The following is a 13,522-nucleotide window of genomic DNA, read 5'->3' as shown; positions in this document are numbered from 1 at the left end:
CATGAGAGAATTTTAAAGGGTGAGTGCCTTGTAGAAACGCCCTAGCACTCACTCCAGAAGGAGATTTCTGAAGAGACTCTGTGTAGAAACTACAGACAGGAACTGTCAGCCCTCCTCCACCTGATGATACTTTAATGCCCTCCCTACAACTTCACTAGAATGAAGTCATTGTCATAAGTTCAACTGAGAAGTTAGGGTCAAAAACCTTAGCAAAAGCCCTAAAACAAAGGCATATTTCTATTAGCCTGGGAGGGTGGAGATAAGAAAAACAACCAAAGCGCACCACACCTAACTAAAGAAATTGGCTAATCCAAGAAAAACCATCCAAAGTGATTGTTCTCAACACAGATGTGAGCACTGGGGAGACAGCTCCTCAGTAGACAGACTTCTCTCCTGGCCTACGCAGGGCGTGAGCTCCATCCCCAGGACAATGTGATAGGAAGAAGGGAAATTGTTTCCATCCCATTGAATGATTTCTGTCTTCAGCTGTTAATTCAGAAGGTGAGACCCACCACTCCTCCTTTACTCTTTTCAAGACACTGCACAGACAACCTTAAATGGCACTTGTCCTTTGCATATGAAGCCACTATGCACTCTCACTTGTCGATTTCCAGTATCAGAGGAAAGCACTCATTTCAACACAGGCAGTGACTTGACTGAAACTACACCAGTGTGTTTCAGGAGGGGAAAGACTATAAGTTCCAAAGTTTCATTTGCGTAACAGCTAAACTGAAGTGCTGGCTTATTGCCTCCCCCGCTAATATATAAGACTTACTTGAGTCACTAAAGGTTGTTTTCACCTTTTCATACCATGCTTTACAGATTGACATGTTTTTTAAAAATGCATATAAAGAAAATATGTCACATAGTATTCAATAAAATATAAGGATTCAATAAAAGCAATCATAATTAAACAATTCAAACAACTCAAGGAAAGGGGGATTTACAACACTGTGCTTGTTTTACTTCTAATAACTGGAATGGAAGGGGATGTAAAACAATGTTCCTAGTATTTACTCACTGTTCTGCGGAAGATTCCTGTCCCACTTCTTAGGGACTTTGCTTCCTTCCATAGCCTCCAATGACAACGGATAGGCAGACAGACACCAAATGCAAACTTCCAAGTTAATCTCTGAAGCATTAGACCCAGTGAACTTTCTCTCCCATCTATAACAATCCATTCAGAAAGCTGTCAGCCTCAGTGACAGCTTCCAACTGTAGTAACTCACCACAGTCTACAGTTACTGATGCACTAAAACGCTGTGAGCTTCAGCACCTCACAGGTACTAATGGGTGAGCTTTTTACTAATTTCATTTTACTGTTTACTTATTTGTTTTTTGGGGTTTTTTGGTTTTTGATTTTTAAGACAATGTTTCTCTGTATAGCCATGGCTGTCCTGGATCTTGGTCTGTAGACCAGGCTGGTCTCGAACTCCAAGATCTGTCTTTCTCTGGAAATGCTCCACTATACCCAGCAAGTTTAGTTTTTAAAGAGTGTGTGTGTGTGTGTGTGTGTGTGTGTGTGTGTGTGTGTGTGTGTGTGTAAGAGAGAGGTGGGGTGGAGTAGCCACACCACATGTGGCGGTCAGAGCAAACTCTGTGTAGTGGGCTATCTCCTACCTTTATGTGGGATTGAACTAGGGTTTCCAGGCTACCTACATGGCAAATGCTTTTGCACACTGAACTACCCTGGCAGCAACCATGTAAGGGGTTTCAAAGTGAGTACAATTGATGAGATTTTTGAATCTTGGAGAATAATCAATGACTGATAATTGTTTCTGTGATTCAACATGATATGGGGTAAATATTTTGGCTATCATATCCTTACTAGTGACATCCATTATCATATATCTTAGATTCTGACCATTTACACCATCCAAACACTATTAGCATCCCTATTTAAACTACAAGAAAAATAGGTACATGAATCAAAGTAAAGCTTTTCCACTAAGTGTCTCTGATATCATACCTGGCTTTACAATAAGGTCATTTTACCTAAAATGACAAGCAACACATTTTATTGTTAATTTGAATATATGTAAAATTCACTTTAGTGTATCAGTGTTTATCATATCAAGAAACCTTACTTTAAGTATGTATCTGCTTATGTACATTTGTATATCTTTTAAGTCTTTAATTTTTTAAAAGAGTTTTAAGACAGTATAAAGGTGGATGCCATGCTCTGTGTAAGTCACTGGGATTTCAGTGGGATTTGAGCAGGACTGGGCCATGTGGCTCATTTTCTTTAGGAAGTAACCGATGTGAATAAGGATGGAATCATCATGGACAGTCCCCTCTCCCCATCTTGTCCCTGCTGGGAGAAAATGGTCTTTGGTCTGTGACATCACAAACTATGACTGGGGAATTGGCTGATAGCACACATGATTATACCCTTTCAGGGGCGCTAGATGTAGAAGAGACACAACACACTCATTTCAAGTCAGACCACTGAGACACCAGAGACCCGTGACAGGAACTGACTTAGGGAAAGAAAAATCCTCTCACAGCACCTGTCACTTTGCAGCATCAACTATGAAGGATTAAAGGACCACTTCACAGTTTACCTCATTAATAATGTGAGACATCATGGGGGTGCAAGCATTCTGTTACCTAACGTCACAGATGAGGATAAAATGAAAGAGAAGGCACTTCCACTAAGGACCGGGCATTAGTAGGAGTCAGAAAAGACTCAGGTGCAAGACTACCCCAGTCCGACTGGAGACATCAATGCTGCTCAAAAGCCTTGAGAAAGGCTCTCTGTATACTCCAAATGGGAAGGACAGTGCCTCTCAACATGCAAGTCTCAAGTACACATTCTGAAGTGATCCCAGGGTAATTAATATGGTAGCATGTCAGCAAGAAGGGATCTAGTTAACACAAGAACTACTTGTTCTATAAGCTCCTTCAACATGAACTCGCAAAGAAACAAAAAACAACTCTGGAATTATATATAAGTCAGAACTTAACAAAGGAAATAAAAACAAGAGCTCACACACACATGTGCTCACATGAACAATCTCCCCTCTTTTTATCGCCACTCTTTGTAACTACAGTTAGCTTCCGAGGACAATGCAGACCAGAAAATTCTTCCACAAACACAGATGTAGTCCCTTTAGACTAATAGCAATCAAAGTCCTAGTGGTCTGTGACAGCCTCCTAGTTCAGACCATAAACAAGTACTCAATACAAAGCACTAACATCCTCACACATGACTGCAAGGCAAGCTCACTACTTATGGGTTACCTTTTGCTTGAGATGACAGAATGTGAGAGGTCTGTAAGAGTATGTAACTGCTCCTATGTACTGATTAATTACTGTATTGTTGAGCATTTGCTGGACAATCCTGACAGCCCCTATTTTTCACATAACATGAAATAGAAGTCAAATAATTCAAGAATGCAGATCAATCGGAAAATGCTTTGACAGTTGTCATGCAATGTCATTCTGGCGACGTCGTCAGAACACTCGAGCCTTCCTATTTACTGCTGTAGAAATGGAGCATCAAATTCTGAGCTCTTTGAACAGCAAAGCAAAAGACAATGTCCAGTTCAGTTACTCTAGTGAAAACCTTGAACTTTCTGGAAGAATAATGCAGAAAAGCTGGCTGGAACTCAGTTAAAGTCTTAGCTGTATCAAGGCACTCTAACAATCTCTCATCTCTTACAGATTGTCACAAGGACAAACTTCTAGGTATAGTAATTTGGGAGGAACTTGTAATATCTACAGAAAAGCCATTTGTGCGTAAAACCTTCCTTAGCACGTTGATACTGCTTCTCCTATGACAGTTTGCCAAGGATCACTGAAAATGTACATATGTCGTGTCTATGAAACTCTGCGTTACTCAGGGGTGAGGGCCAGGAGAATAATAATCACATTCGTTGTCTATTTTCAAGTATGTTCAGAACTAGTTAATCAGTGGGTGTGTTCAATGAAAATATGTTCTGGTACATTCTCAAGAACAGTCTCAAATGGGCAGAAAGCCAGTGATCCCTTTCCTGGCCTCCTAGGGCACTAGGTATACATATCATGTACAAACACATATGCACACAAAGCATTCATACATAAAAAGAAATGAAATAAAATACAGAAACTGAAGAGACAGTGAAATTAGCCATCAGATAGTAAGAGCAGAGACAATGACACCCTCAAAATCTTGCATTTATTTTCCTTTTTGCTTTAATCCTTAGACTTTGCTCGAGTTTTGTGGTGGTTTGTAGATGTTTAGCCCAGTGAGTGACACTATTAGGAGGTGTATCCTGGTTAGAGAAGGTGTGGCCTTGCTGGAGGGAGGAAGTGTGTCACTGTGGGGGTTGGCTTTGAGACCCTCCTCCTAGCTGCCTAAAAACTAGTCTTCTTTTTACCTTCGGAACATGATATAGAACTCTCAGCTCCTCCAGCACCATGCCTGCCTTGATGTTGCCATGCTTCCTGCCTTGATGATAATGGGCTGAACTTCAGAACCAGTAAGCCAGCCCCAATTAAATGTTGTCCTTTATAAGAGTGGCCTTGGTCATGGTGCCTCTTTACAGCAATGGAAACCCTAACTAAGACAAGTACCTAAATCAAATATTTCTGAGTTTGTGGGTCACAGCATCACCAGAACCTCAGGATTTCCCATCAGTTAAGCCTATGCCAACAGTGGTGGTTTCTGTGTAAGTAGGGCAGTGGCAAAGCCTGTGCTGTGACGGAACTGAAGGCAAGCGTAAGCTGGCATTGCTTCAGAACTCACCCCTGGGTGCTGGAATAGAGTTAGCTGCAGTGAAGAAATGATTAGACACATGGTCCTCACCAAGTCTGTAGTTTCATGTCCGGGTACCCAGTTCAAGATTTGGAAAGTTGTCATACTATATTTTAGCAGTTACATTCCTTCAAGAAAGATCTTAGATGAAAACATAGATGTGGAAAGCATACAAATCTAGTTCTCTCAGAGAGAAAGGTTACAGCCCCGCTTTCGCCATCTCTCCCCTGTTCCTCCTGGACAGTTCCTAAAGTGTATACATCGTAGTTGTTCTGCCATCTAGAGGACTTACAAAGGTACTCTACATTTTATGTTTCTGTTGTCCAAACCGATACTGCCAATGACTAACCCACAATTCCTCATATGAATCAATAGTATTTTCTATCCTAAGAGGATCCAGGCTGCAAACCAGCATTGCCTAGACGTACAGAACGCCACATGGTTATTCTGTTGCCTCAACAATGATCAAGCAACCAAAACCTAGGATTCAAATAGATTACGAGTTTATTTTAGACAACTATAATTTGCGTTGGGTTAAATATGCCAGAAGTAAATAAAATTAACAAAGTCTCAGTAAACTGTATCATGTGTAATCAGGAAACCAAGCCAAGCGTGGAAATGAAGCAGTGAGATTTCACCATAAAATGTTTCAGAATGCAATGTGAGAAATCAAGAGAATGGCTGGAGATTCCAGTAAGCGGGACCCTTTCATTGGAAATTCTGATGAGCAGGACCCTTTCATCGTTTGCCCATCACTGTAATATCCTTAGCTGATTCCAGGCCTAACTTACCTGACTATCAAAGAAAGACAGAACCTGAGTACGCAACCTGAGCTTCAGTGTAACTAAATACTGTAGCACATTATAGTAGATTAAATTAACTTTAAAAGAGGGGACTAGGTAGTTCCAATACATGGAAAGCAAGTCAGCCAGGGTTATATAGTGAGTAAGTGCTAGCCTATGCACAGCGCCCTGCATTCAATCCCCAGTACCTGCCGCTAGCCCATCAGCCAGGCATGGTGACCCACACCTGGAACCCCAGCACTAGGAATATACAAATGGAAGAATATGAAGTTCATGGTTACCCTTGGCTGTAAAGCCCAAGCTCCTGGGCTACATGAAATATTGTCAAAAAAGGGCAGATATCAGATATCCTATGGGAAAGAAATTTTTTATTATTATATTTGACCTATTGGCTGTATGACACTTTATTCATTTCTGTTCAGCAGCCTTCTCCGGGACTACTCCATTCACTAAGGAGTTGTCATAATTGTTATGAAATGAATCCTATTTCAAAACTAGTTTCTCTGGCTGATGAGATGATTCAATCAGTAAAGTGCTTGCTGTAAAAAAACTTAATTCAATCCCTACACCCACATTAAAAAAAAAAAAGCTGGTACCCACTTCTAAGCCACTGAAGAGGCCACAGAGGACAATCCCTGGGACTTACTGGCTAGACAGCCCAGCTTAATCTATGAGCTCCAGGCCATTCAGAGACCTGTCTCAAAGTAAAGCAGACCACATCCAACTGACAACACCCACATGCATGCATGCATATTGTACATGCACACTAATGTGCACCTTAACATGTACATGAACCACAAAAACACAGTTTCTAAGTTTCTAATTGGAGACAAACCAATTGTCTCCATTTTCCAAAAGATTTATTGTAATAAATGATCTTCTGATTCTACTGTATTTTATTTTAAACTATTCCAGACAGACAGCCAATACCTGTGCAGTTATTACAAAGCTTTCTCTGTCATGTTGCCCTCTTCGGGCATCATATGCTTTTGCGGGGCAGCTGTAAATAGACATGGGAAGAAAAGCTCCAGTGGCCTTTATTCTGTAAGGTATTCTAAAAACACATTATGAATTCCCTGTAACTTTATACTCATAAACGTTTTTAAGAATCAGACTGACCTGTTATAGCCATAAATATACAACTGTCTTCACTGCCAACAAATGCAAGTACCAAGAGAATTTTTTAAACAAGCCTATCTTTTTAGTCTTAGATTGCCAACTGACTTTTGAATCAAATGCCCTAGGTAATGCAATCATGGGTTACTCTCTTTTCTGTGTTCTCCCCTCCCACTTCTGAGCAAGGCTCTTGTGTTATAATCTACTATGAACAGGGGTAAAATAAACAATATTACAGGATCTCTTGAGAAGAAAACCAACTCCCAACAGCCATTTCTTACACAGAAAAGACATGCTTAGCCCAGTCAAAGCAATGAGGAAAAGTGTCTGCTGAATGCTCAGCCTTACCGGATATCTGTATCACCCCCTTCAGGTCCAGAGAACATCACAGAAGAGAGGGCAGAGAGAATGTAATGGAGGAAGGGATAGAATGTCCCTTATGGAGCACTGTCTTTCAGAAATGACATGGCTGTTGCCTCTACAAACTCATTGCAACCCATTGCATTGATCTTGATCCATCAAAGCCTTATCATGGACAGGGGAGGTTCTCAAGGGACCTCATCATTCCCTGAAGACTTGGGGTGCTGGTGAGTGTAGCCTAGTGGGTAGAGGGGCAGCTTAGCTCTGGGCTTCAAATCCAGCATCACCTAGACACACTTGGAATTCCAGACACTCCATAGGCTTAGAAGCTGGAGGATCAGAACATGCAGCTCATGCTAGATCTTAGTCAGGTACAGGTCTGTTCTGTGTATATTAGACCTTGTGTCAAAACAACAAACGAAAAGTTAGATCCATCTCTGGATGCTTATAGGTAGTTGATGGGAGCTAGTGGGGACGGGGTTCATGAGGCTCCACTCTTCCCTGAGGATCTATGAGTAGTTAGTGACAGCTGAGTGAGGGAAAAACATCTTAGTGATACAGCAGCTTGTAAAGTATTCATGTTCCTGTAAATAACCCTTCACCCTTGCTCCTCTTAGCAATCCTAATTAAACCCATTACGGCTCTCTCTCTCTCTCTCTCTCTCTCTCTCTCTCTCTCTCTCTCTCACACACACACACACACACACACACACATACACACAGGGAAAAGAAGGAAAGAATGAAGGAAATAAAGGTATGAGGAAAACTATTTGGGAAAAATAATCAGTGAGAGGAGAGGGGACAGGAGAAGACAGTGCAGTGGTGAATGTGATCAAAATACATGTATATGTATATAGGAAAACGCCAATGAAATCCATTATTGTAATCAATATGTATTCAATACCTAAATTCATAGTTACAACAGTATCAACCGGTTATGATATGATTAATACTCTGTACAGAAAAAGGTAACTACGGTCTCAAGCAGGTTCTCAGGAGAATAGAGCGGATAGTACCCATCTTCCCTCTCGACATTCAGAAAACCCACCTACCTTGCTTGTTAGAAAGAACCTGAACAACACAGCTCCAATTCAAGGAAACACAAAAGCTCAACTACTGACACGAGACCAGGAGTTTCCTCCAGAAGCCGCTCTGCTGCCATCCCGAAAGGTGACCATTTCATGAATCACTGCCTCTGAAAGCCCATGTGATCAACACTTGAGAAAGGTGAAGACGAAACAGAGTGAAGCAAATCCTCCAGCTCCTCCCTTAGACACCTCGAGTCACAGCGACGCGCGTCACAGCGCACTCTAACGTGCTCGTCCTGTTCTGTTAGGTCAGCAGGCTTAGCTTTCTCATCTTAGCTCATCTTAGCTCGGGGACCTCAAGGACCACAGCTGGCACACTCTCTCCTTTGGGACATTCTGAAAGCACAGCATGCTTACGTGTCTTCTCACAGGGCTCTAGATCTATGTCTGGGAAACCGAAATATGAAAGTCTTTGACAAAATCTACAAGTAAAGAGTGCTCCATCCTCTTTTTTTTTTAAACCTTTGATAAGCTGCTTAAGAAGAGAAGTCTTTGATTCGCAATATTTCTATTCTAGTGGTTGGAAAATTCTATAATGAATATGTAGCATAATTTTCTTTTTCTGTTTTTTTAATTGGATTTTTTTTATCTACATTTCAAATGTTATCCCCTTTCCCAGTTACCTGTCCATAAACCCCCTATCCCATCCCCCCTCCCCTTCTTCTATAAGGGTGTTCCCTTCCTCCACCACCGCCCCTTCCCCCCCCCAACATTCCCTACACTAGGGGTCCAGCCTTGGCAGGACCGAGGGCTTCTCCTCCCATTAGTGCCCCAACAAGGCCATCCTCTGCTACATATGCAGCTGGAGCCGTGGGTCTGTCCATGTAAACTGCGTTCCATCCTTCTACATATTCATGTTTCCAGCAATGGGATCTTGATGTAACTTAGTCCTCCCTGTAATGCATCCAAGCTCATATTAGAAAGGACGAATTCAAAATTCACTCTTCCTATTTAAAACTATAAAGAGGCACAGTGAAGGCCGGCCTTTGTGAATAACTGCCATAACTCATGTACCAGGAGTATTTCCTGAGCGAGCTTCTTCTGAGCAGGGGTATTTCTTGAGAAAGCTTCCTCTGAGCATGCTCCTGTCTAGACTAAGAAAAATCTAACATAAGCATAGGACTCAGGGTGGGCTTCTTTAAAAAGCAAGAGAAAAACATTTTAAAAGCAGAAATTAAACCTACATTGGACAAATTGGTTCCTAATTGGTCTGAGAAAAATGGAATTCTGAAAAAAAAAAACATAATTATACCAACAATACCAATAATTGAAAGGCCAAGGCAAAAGAATAACTTCACATTCAAATCTAGCCTAGACTGCATAGTGAATTCCAGACTAGCCTGGGCTACAAAGTAAAACTGTTTCAGAAATAAAACAAAACTAAATGATTATATGCACATGTGCATATACAAATACATATGCTTAAAACATTTCATAGATCACCACAGAGGACAAAATCATACAAGACTCAATTCCTAAACCCCAGTGCAAAAGAAAACATTGAAAGTCAAATGGGTGTCGGCTGCCATGATTTAAAAACTGCACAGTCTGTGTAGCTACCAAAAAGAAAGTCTTCTCGGAGCATCGTATCTTCTACAAGTACCTCCATGGCCGTGGGTAACACTGCACCCTACATGAGCTTCAGTTCTCTAATCTAAACAAAGTGAACGCTTTGCCCAAAAAATGGCTGAGACTGTGCATGGATGAGCACTCCAGGGAAGACTGTGCATGGACGAGCACTCCAGGGAAGACTGTGCATGGATGAGCACTCCAGGGAAGACTGTGCATGGATGAGCACTCCAGGGAAGACTGTGCATGGATGAGCACTCCAGGGAAGACTGTGCATGGATGAGCACTCCAGGGAAGACTGTGCATGGATGAGCACTCCAGGGAAGACTGTGCATGGATGAGCACTCCAGGGAAGACTGTGAATGGATGAGCACTCCAGGGAAGACTGTGCATGGATGAGCACTCCAGGGAAGACTGTGCATGGATGAGCACTCCAGGGAAGACTGTGCATGGATGAGCACTCCAGGGAAGACTGTGCATGGATGAGCACTCCAGGGAAGACTGTGAATGGATGAGCACTCCAGGGAAGACTGTGCATGGATGAGCACTCCAGGGAAGACTGTGCATGGATGAGCACTCCAGGGAAGACTGTGCATGGATGAACACTCCAGGGAAGACTGTGCATGGACGTGCACTCCAGGGAAGACTGTGCATGGATGAGCACTCCAGGGAAGACTGTGCATGGATGAGCACTCCAGGGAAGACTGTGCATGGACGAGCACTCCAGGGAAGACTGTGCATGGACGTGCACTCCAGGGAAGACTGTGCATGGACGAGCACTCCAGGGAAGACTGTGCATGGATGAGCACTCCAGGGAAGACTGTGCATGGATGAGCACTCCAGGGAAGACTGTGCATGGACGAGCACTCCAGGGAAGACTGTGCATGGATGAGCACTCCAGGGAAGACTGTGCATGGATGAGCACTCCAGGGAAGACTGTGCATGGATGAGCACTCCAGGGAAGACTGTGCATGGATGAGCACTCCAGGGAAGACTGTGCATGGATGAGCACTCCAGGGAAGACTGTGCATGGATGAGCACTCCAGGGAAGACTGTGCATGGATGAGCACTCCAGGGAAGACTGTGAATGGATGAGCACTCCAGGGAAGACTGTGCATGGATGAGCACTCCAGGGAAGACTGTGCATGGATGAGCACTCCAGGGAAGACTGTGCATGGATGAACACTCCAGGGAAGACTGTGCATGGACGTGCACTCCAGGGAAGACTGTGCATGGATGAGCACTCCAGGGAAGACTGTGCATGGATGAGCACTCCAGGGAAGACTGTGCATGGACGTGCACTCCAGGGAAGACTGTGCATGGACGAGCACTCCAGGGAAGACTGTGCATGGATGAGCACTCCAGGGAAGACTGTGCATGGATGAGCACTCCAGGGAAGACTGTGCATGGATGAGCACTCCAGGGAAGACTGTGCATGGATGAGCACTCCAGGGAAGACTGTGCATGGATGAGCACTCCAGGGAAGACTGTGCATGGATGAGCACTCCAGGGAAGACTGTGCATGGATGAGCACTCCAGGGAAGACTGTGCATGGATGAACACTCCAGGGAAGACTGTGCATGGATGAGCACTCCAGGGAAGACTGTGCATGGATGAGCACTCCAGGGAAGACTGTGCATGGATGAGCACTCCAGGGAAGACTGTGCATGGACGTGCACTCCAGGGAAGACTGTGCATGGACGAACACTCCAGGGAAGACTGTGCATGGACGTGCACTCCAGGGAAGACTGTGCATGGATGAGCACTCCAGGGAAGACTGTGCATGGATGAGCACTCCAGGGAAGACTGTGCATGGATGAGCACTCCAGGGAAGACTGTGCATGGATGAGCACTCCAGGGAAGACTGTGCATGGACGAGCACTCCAGGGAAGACTGTGCATGGATGAGCACTGCAGGGAAGACTGTGCATGGACGAGCACTCCAGGGAAGACTGTGCATGGACGAGCACTCCAGGGAAGAGGCATCAATGGCTCGAAATGCACAGAGCAGCCTGACACCCTCAGAGATCTCAGAGGACACAGGCAGGAAGAGACAGCCACTCAATGCTCGAGAGAAAAACAACTTCCACACTTGCACATCTTCTCTCTGGCAATTTCTTCTACCTACTTATCAGAAGAGCAGGGCGATTCAAGAGGCCTAAGATAGTATCCAAAGAATCCATTCAGAACAATAGCTTCTCTAGCCATGGAGTCACCATGCAATGATGCTGCCTAACTGTCTATTCGAAGGAAATTTCAAAACAAAATTCAACTCACTTTTCCGCTGTGACCTCAAAGATCACAAGAAAAACAAGCATAAGGACAAAACTGGAAATTAAGACTTCCTAACTGCATCAATGCTGCTTTTCAAAATGATACACAGTAAACTAGTGTGGCTCACAGCAACCGAGGGAGCCAAGACAAGCACACGGCAATTCAGCTAAAGATGCCTTCAAGCCACAGCAGTAACAAACTCTTATTTAGAAGCTACAGTGTTTGGCTGACAGGCACACACACTCCCACACAGACTGGATTTCATATTGTTCTGTTAACAGCATACCTTCCAAGATCATTCTATTGAGAATGTCTTAACTTGACAAGCCTGAACTGACACAGCCTGGTCTCCCCTTCACTTACATAAGGATGTTCTGACGTGACTCCACATACCAACACTCCAGATATATCAACTATCACGTGACCACCTCAGGCTGCGGGGGGACACACTGAATGTTTAACATACATGAAGAAGTCCTAGAAGGACCCTGGGAGCACACAAAGCACATATGAACACAGGAAACTTCATACCTCGCAACAGGTAGTCAGAAACCTATGGGCTAGAGAGGAGCACAGTTAGGAGCACAGGCCACTCTTGCAGAGAACCCAGGTTCCATTCCTAGCACACATGCAGGTATACGACCATCTATAACTCCAGTTTCAGGGAATCGGATGCCCTATGCTGGCCTCCATGGACACTAGGCACAATGTAGTACACAGCTAAAAATGATATCACAAAAACCCCAATCAAAAGGGCTCCAACAACCCAGAATTCAGAAACTTTGAAAGTAAGTTACTTCCTCATCCTAAAAAGGAACCAGGCGCTCCCAAGACTCAGGAGGCAGAGGCAGGAGGCTCTCTGTGAAGTTGAAACCAACTTTGCCTACAGAGAAATTTCAAAGTCAGCCAGGACTGTATAGAGGGACCCTGTCTCAGAAACACCAAGAGGAGGGGGAAAGGGAATCAAGCCAGAAGCTACCGTGGCCCCCTAGAGTCGCACACTGAGCTTGGGTGCAATTACACAATCACCACTTTGTCAGGCCTTCACAGCAACGCCTCTTAATCATCTCTCAAAATGCCAGGGGGAGATAATTGAGTATGAAAGCTAAGAAGCAGTGTGAAAAACAGTAAGAAAAGTGGCATCTTATCAATTTTCCTAAAAAATAGAAAGCAGACAAATTTCTCTTGACTTTTGGCATGCATGGCTTATAACACATAATTATCTTTTTGCTTGAGTTAATAATTATCAGCAGTCAAGGACAACTCATTTTCTGTTGGAGTTCCTGAATGCTTCTGTCATAATAATCTAAGTCAAGGCTGAAATAAATCCACATTTCCCAGATTTTTTCAGTTTAAATGAAATAAGTAGCAAGAATGTTTTGGGGCTAGTAAGATGGTTTGGGGCTTACATAAAGAACATAATCTTTATAAAAATTTGCAATGAAACGGGACAGTATGAATAATCTTGCATAATAAATTAACCACACAAAACTCGAAATCACTAAGCTATGATGAGAATGGTAGAATACTACACGCGCCAGGTCGATGAGACAGTCAGGCACCTGGGCTTTCTAGG

General features: G+C 43.5%; 2 protein-coding genes across 3 annotated transcripts in view; one reads left to right on the top strand and one right to left on the bottom strand.

Annotated features, from left to right (window-relative positions):
• The window catches only part of Chrm5 (cholinergic receptor, muscarinic 5), a 52,341-nt gene that overhangs the window by 1,155 nt on the left and 37,664 nt on the right, over positions 1–13,522 (top strand). The window lies entirely within an intron of this gene.
• Positions 1–13,522, bottom strand: part of Aven (apoptosis and caspase activation inhibitor) — a 132,777-nt gene that overhangs the window by 95,755 nt on the left and 23,500 nt on the right. The window lies entirely within an intron of this gene.

This window comes from Rattus norvegicus, chromosome 3, assembly GCF_021556685.1.
Source record: "Rattus norvegicus strain SHRSP/BbbUtx chromosome 3, alternate assembly SHRSP_T2T, whole genome shotgun sequence".
In the NCBI taxonomy this organism is placed as follows: Eukaryota; Metazoa; Chordata; class Mammalia; order Rodentia; family Muridae; genus Rattus; species Rattus norvegicus.
The sequence above is the reverse complement of the archived record's forward strand: the minus strand, read 5'-3'. Positions and strand labels throughout refer to the sequence as shown.